This window comes from Lontra canadensis, unplaced genomic scaffold (genome assembly GCF_010015895.1).
Source record: "Lontra canadensis isolate GAN:19392208 unplaced genomic scaffold, GSC_riverotter_1.0 scaffold244, whole genome shotgun sequence".
Lineage (NCBI taxonomy): Eukaryota > Metazoa > Chordata > Mammalia > Carnivora > Mustelidae > Lontra > Lontra canadensis.
The window spans coordinates 418,228-424,116 of NW_022631238.1; the positions used below are offsets into that span (position 1 = coordinate 418,228).

Here is a 5,889-nt window from a genome sequence, read left to right on the forward strand (position 1 = left end):
ACAATCAATAAAACTAAAAGATAACCTACTGAATGGGAGAAGATATTTGCAAATGATACACATGGTGAAGGGTCTGTTTCCAAGATATGCACCCAAAAAACAACTAATCTAACTTAAATATTGGCCAAAGATATGAACAGACACTTCTCCAAGGAAGACATCCAGATGGCAAACAGACACATGAAAAGGTGCTCGATATCACTGTTCATCAGGGAAATGCAAATCAAAACTACACTGACATACTACCTCACACCTGTCAGAATTGCTAAAGTAAAAAACAAGAAACAACTGTTGGTGAGGATGTGAAGAAAAAGGAACACTCTTACACTGTTGGTGGGAACGCAAACTGGTGCAGCCACTGTGGAAAACAGTATGGAGGTTCAAACAAAAATATAAAAAATAAAACTGCCCTACAATCCAGTAATTGCACTACTGGGTATTTACCCCCAAAATACAAGAACACTAACTGAGATGAATATATGTATCCCTATATTTATTGTAACATTATTTACAAAAGCCATTTTATGGAAGCAGAGCAAGTGTCCATGGATAGGTGAATGGATAAAGAAGTGGTATGTGCATACACACACACACACACACACACACACACACGTATGTATGTATGTAGTGGAATATTAGCCATAAATAAGAACGATATCTTGTCATTTGTCAGGACATGAATGGAACTAGACAGTATTAAGCTAGATGGAATAAATCAGAGAAAGACAAATACCATATGATTTCATGCATATGTGGAAATTAAACAAATGAGCAAAAGAAAAAAGGGAGAGAGGGAGAGACAAATCAAGAAATTGACTCTTACAGAGAACAAACTGTTGGTTATCAGAGGGGAGATGTGTTGGGGAATGGGTGAAATAGGTGATGAGGAAAAGGTGGGTACTTGTCATGATGAGCGCTGGGTGATGTATGGAATTGTTGAATCACAATATTGCACACCTGAAACTAATATAACACTGTATGTTAATTATACTGAAATTTAAAAAAAACACAAGGTGATATTACCTCACACCTGTCACAATGGCTAAAATCAAAAATATAAGAAACAAGTGTTGGTGAAGATGTGGAGAAAAAGGAACGCTCATGCACTGTTGGTGGGAATGCAAACTGGCACAGCCACTCTGCAACACAGTATGGAGCTTCCTCAAACAGTTTAAAAATAGACCTACACTATGTTTCAGTAATTGTGCTATTCAGTATTTACCAAAAAAGATATGAAAACATTAATTCAAAAGGATACATGTACCCCCATGTTTATTGCAGCATTATTTACAATAGCCAAATTATGGAATCAGTCCAAGTGTCTATCAAGCAACTAATGAATCATTGAACGATATATCAAAAACTAATGATGTTCTATACATTGGCTAATTGAATTAAAACAATAGATGAGTGCATAAAGAAGATGTGGTATATATAAACAAAATGATTAGTTTTTAACATAGCTTCTTAAGTAGTTTTTACTTGTTTTGCTGTAGAATGAGTTGAACAATATGTGTCTGATAATTACATTATTTTAAACTGTAAAGATATATTTTATCAGGTTTATACTGTTAAAACCAAGAATGTGAATTAAAAGATAAAAGCAATGGTCATGTACCAATGAATACTTCAACCTTAGCAAGGAATGGACAGTTCTCCTCCTATTTTACATTTTGAGATAACCCTGCTCAGTCCATTTTCTCTGGCCCACTTCCCCTGTGCTCCTCCTTAGTATTTCCAGTATAGTCTGTACCCATTTATATCTCAGAGTCTACAGTTTGTTTTTATTTGTCTGCTTCCAACATAAGGTTGTGAAATCCACGACTATGACAAAAAATGTTTCATTGGTCTTTGAATATTCAGAGCAAAGAGCACTTATGTAAATATGGTGGGCCGAACTATCTGCCATCATAATAAATAAATATTTTGTAGACAACACAGAAAGGAAAAATACACACTTGTAATGGGGACTTGATATAGTGGATGCTCTTCTTGTAGTTATAATTTTTTTAAGATTTTATTTATTTATCAGATAGAGATCACAAGTAGGCAGAGAGGCAGGCAGAGAGAGAGGGGGAAGCAGGCTCGCCACTGAGCAGAGAGCCCCATGTGGGGCTCGATCCCAGGACCCTGAGATCATGACCTGAGCCGAAGGCAGAGGCTTTAACCCACTGAGCCACACAGGCGCCCCTGTAGTTATAAGTTCTATGACCTTTGAGATTAGCTTTCAGGCAAACTTTTTGGGTACTGTGAGGCTTTCTGGGAAAATCTCATTAACAGAAAAAATTTTAGCAGCCCTACCAGCTATCTAGCAAAATTCTCATTATAAAGCCTGACTTAGCACAGTGTTTGTAACAGCCCCTCAGTTATGCATGTGATATAACTTAAAGATTTACAAAATATACTTAAAATTCACATATTTTATAATGTTTTCATTTATATTGTATTATTTTTTACTCAAACTCAATTTAAAGGAAATTTTATATCAGTACTAAAAATATAAAACATGCATTAGATGCTATGGTAAATATTTTTAAAAATTAATTCTGTGAGTGACAGGGACCAAATCATGGTGGAGAAGTTTCAAAAGAGTGTAAAGATTGCTCCTGGAGCAGTTGTGTGTGTAGAAAATGAAATGTGGGGTGATGTAACTATAGGATCTATGACAGCGATCCATACTAAAGCACAGATTATTGCAGAAGCCAGGCCAGTAGCGATTGGTGAAGGTAACCTAATAGAAGAACAGGTGCTTATCATAAATGCTCACCCTGATATTATCACCCCTAATGTTGAAGATCCATAACTGAAACCTATGATCACTGGCACCAACAATGTGTTTGAAATTGTCTGCTACTCCCAAGCCATGAAAATGGGAGATAATAATGTTATTGTATCAAAAGCATATTTGGACGGAAATATAATATTTACAAGTGGTTGGGTCACTGCAGTTTGTTGCAACCTGAATACAACTGAGGTCATTCCTGAGAAAACAGTGATCAATGGTTCAGACTGCCTTTGTGGTGTGCATACTGAGCAACCACAACTCCAGATACTACAGCTGGATTTCCTGATGAAAATCTTGCCAAACTACCACCACCTAAAGAAGACAATGAAAGGGAGCCCAACTCTAGTAATGTGTGAAGTCAATGGTGAGAAACCTCTTAAGGACTTGGTAATAAGATACCCCAGAGAATAAAACTAATTAAATCAACAGGTGGTGAGGAAGTAATAGTTTATCAAGACTTGCGGTGGCTTGGGAAGAATATACCTTGAGACTCACCACTTTGGGCACTAATTGCAAGCTTAACTGAACCATCTTCTGATTTACTAATATGGCCACCACACTATAATTCAGGGAAAGAAGGAACTCTGGATGAGAGCATGAGAATTCCATTCTACACATAGTAAATTTAGTGAAGATTTCTGATTTATACATTAGTATTGCATGAATTTACGTTGTATAGCTCAGCCCCCAAGTCTGTCAATTTAGTCTATGAGTTCTAAATATTTTGATAAAATAGTTTCTGACCCTTTAGGACAAAGAACAAATTAAACACAGGCTGTACTGTGCAAACTTCACTCTGTGGGGCTTCTCCATAGACAGGCTACCAGCCTTCTTTACTAACAATCTCTATCTTACTGCGACTGAACTCAAACTTCATCACAGACATTCTAGGCAGTTATGCTAAGTGGTAGGACAAAGCCTGACATGCCTATGACATAAAAACTAGAAAGTGGCAGGAAGAAGAAAGAAACCATTTTATCATAGCATCTCTCTGCAACAATGTAGTGATAGTTCCTGGGTCAACAGGATAGATTTTCACCAGTTGAATATTATCAAGTTTAAAAAAGCTACTTTACACTGTTCTCTTATCCACCAATGAACACACACTATAGTAATTATCTCTGCTATATAGAAAATTACATCCAAAATGTAGCAACTTAATACAGTGAACATTTGTTATGTTACACAGTTTTGGCAGGTCAAATGTAGGAATGGTGTAGTTGGTGGTTTCTGGTGGTTCAGTGTGTCTCATGAAGTTTCTTTCAAGAAGTCAGACCTGCAGTCATTTGAAAACCTGACTGGGGCTGGATAGTCCACATATAAGATGACAGATGACGGTCTCACAAGGCTATTGGAAGGAGGCTTTGATTTCATACCATGTGAGCCTCTCCACTGGGCTGTTTATCCTCATGATATGGCAACTAACTTCTCTCAGCTTCCTTCAGATCTAAGAGAGGAAGGACCTCGTCTCTAAATTTGCACAAGATCACTTCCACTTCATTTTATTTCTTAGAAACAAGTCACTAAGTCCATCTCACACTCAAGGGGGAGGGGTTAAGCTCCACATTTTAAAGGGAGGAGCATCCAAGCATTCATGTTCATATTCTAAAATCACCAGCATATACATCCATTTATGCCTGGGTTCTCACTAGCACACTGTCTGCATCTCTCAGGGGTCTCCATATTGGGGAAGATGGGTTCAGGAAGGACTTCTCTTTATTAATGGTAATGGCACATGACATCATCACATGTCTTAACTTAAGTTTAACTTTAAACATAAGTTTAACTTCTCTAGGTTGAGTAGAAATTATTATAAATAAAAATTCTGAAGGACAAAAAATTTAATTCAATGAAATAAAAACTATAAAAGTTTAAAAATTAAGAATGAAACATAAATAATAAATTTAACTGATTTCCCTTTTACTAAATACTCTGGAAATGTTTTGCTATTTAATTTTATAACTCTCATTTATTTTTTTTCAAAGATTTATTTATCTAGTGTAGAGAGAGAGAGTACAGGGTGGGGAGGGGAAAAGGGTGAGGGAGAAAGAAAGCAGACTCTGTGCTGAGTGCAGAGGTGGGGCTCCATCTCATGGCTCTGAGATCACAGCCTGAGCCAAAACCACGAATCAAATGCTTAACTGACTGTGCCACTCAGCTTCCCCCATTTTAAATGTTGTGTAACACTCAGTTCATCTTGGTTGCCACCTCTTCCCTGAATGCCAGCCACTTTTAGAAAAAAGAAAAGAGAATATTTAGACAAAAGAATAAGCTCTTTGAAATTAGACAGATCTGGGGATTAATCCTGATACTTGCCATCTACTGCTACCCAACATTGTGAACTATAAAAATCCCCACTACTCTTCATTATAGAGGGATAAATAAACGCGTAAAGCAACTAGCACAGTGCCTAATAAATAGCAAACTCAAAAACAGCATCTGTAATTATTGTCATTACTGCTCAATAACAGAAAAGAACACTAGCGTTTTTAAAGATTTGAGCTTTAGACATTTGCCACACATTTTCTCAGATGTGTAAATCCCTATTTTCTTGTCAAAGCACTTAGTACCTAAGAAGTTAAGTGACTCATCTTGTGGATCCTACTTTCTAATTTCCCACTTGAACCCCAGCCTATATTCCACTCAACCTCTAGCTATTACAAACTACTCCAAGTGCCCTGAACCCAGCAAGCTCTCTTTCACCTCCAAATTCACTCTTCCTTTTGTACACACAGATGCTGGATGATTCTCCATTTGTTAACCAAGCTTTAATTACTCCACCATTTAAAATTTAATGAGTCCTTTTGTTCATTGTATATCTCCCCACACTAGAACAAAATGTTAATGGGAGCAGGGAATCTTACTGTTGTGCTCTCAGCTATATCCCCAAAGCCTGAAAGACCTATAATAAGTGACCCATAAAGATTCGTTGAAATAATTAACTGATCCTTGAACAGTCTGGGACACAGAGTCTGGTCCAAACGGGGCTTCCACTTGAACTCTGGGAAACATGGAAACTGGGCAGACTTCTCTTTCGTGAAGGCCCATCATCCAAGAAGGCAATACAACTAAGGCTTCAGGCTTCTAGAGTCAGACTAGGATGG

At 37.2% G+C, this 5,889-nt stretch overlaps 1 pseudogene; it reads left to right on the top strand.

The window, feature by feature from the left end:
- Nucleotides 1-2,569: 2,569 nt before the first annotated feature.
- On the top strand, nucleotides 2,570-3,196 carry LOC116862450 (annotated as a pseudogene).
- The last annotated feature ends 2,693 nt before the right edge of the window (nucleotides 3,197-5,889 follow it).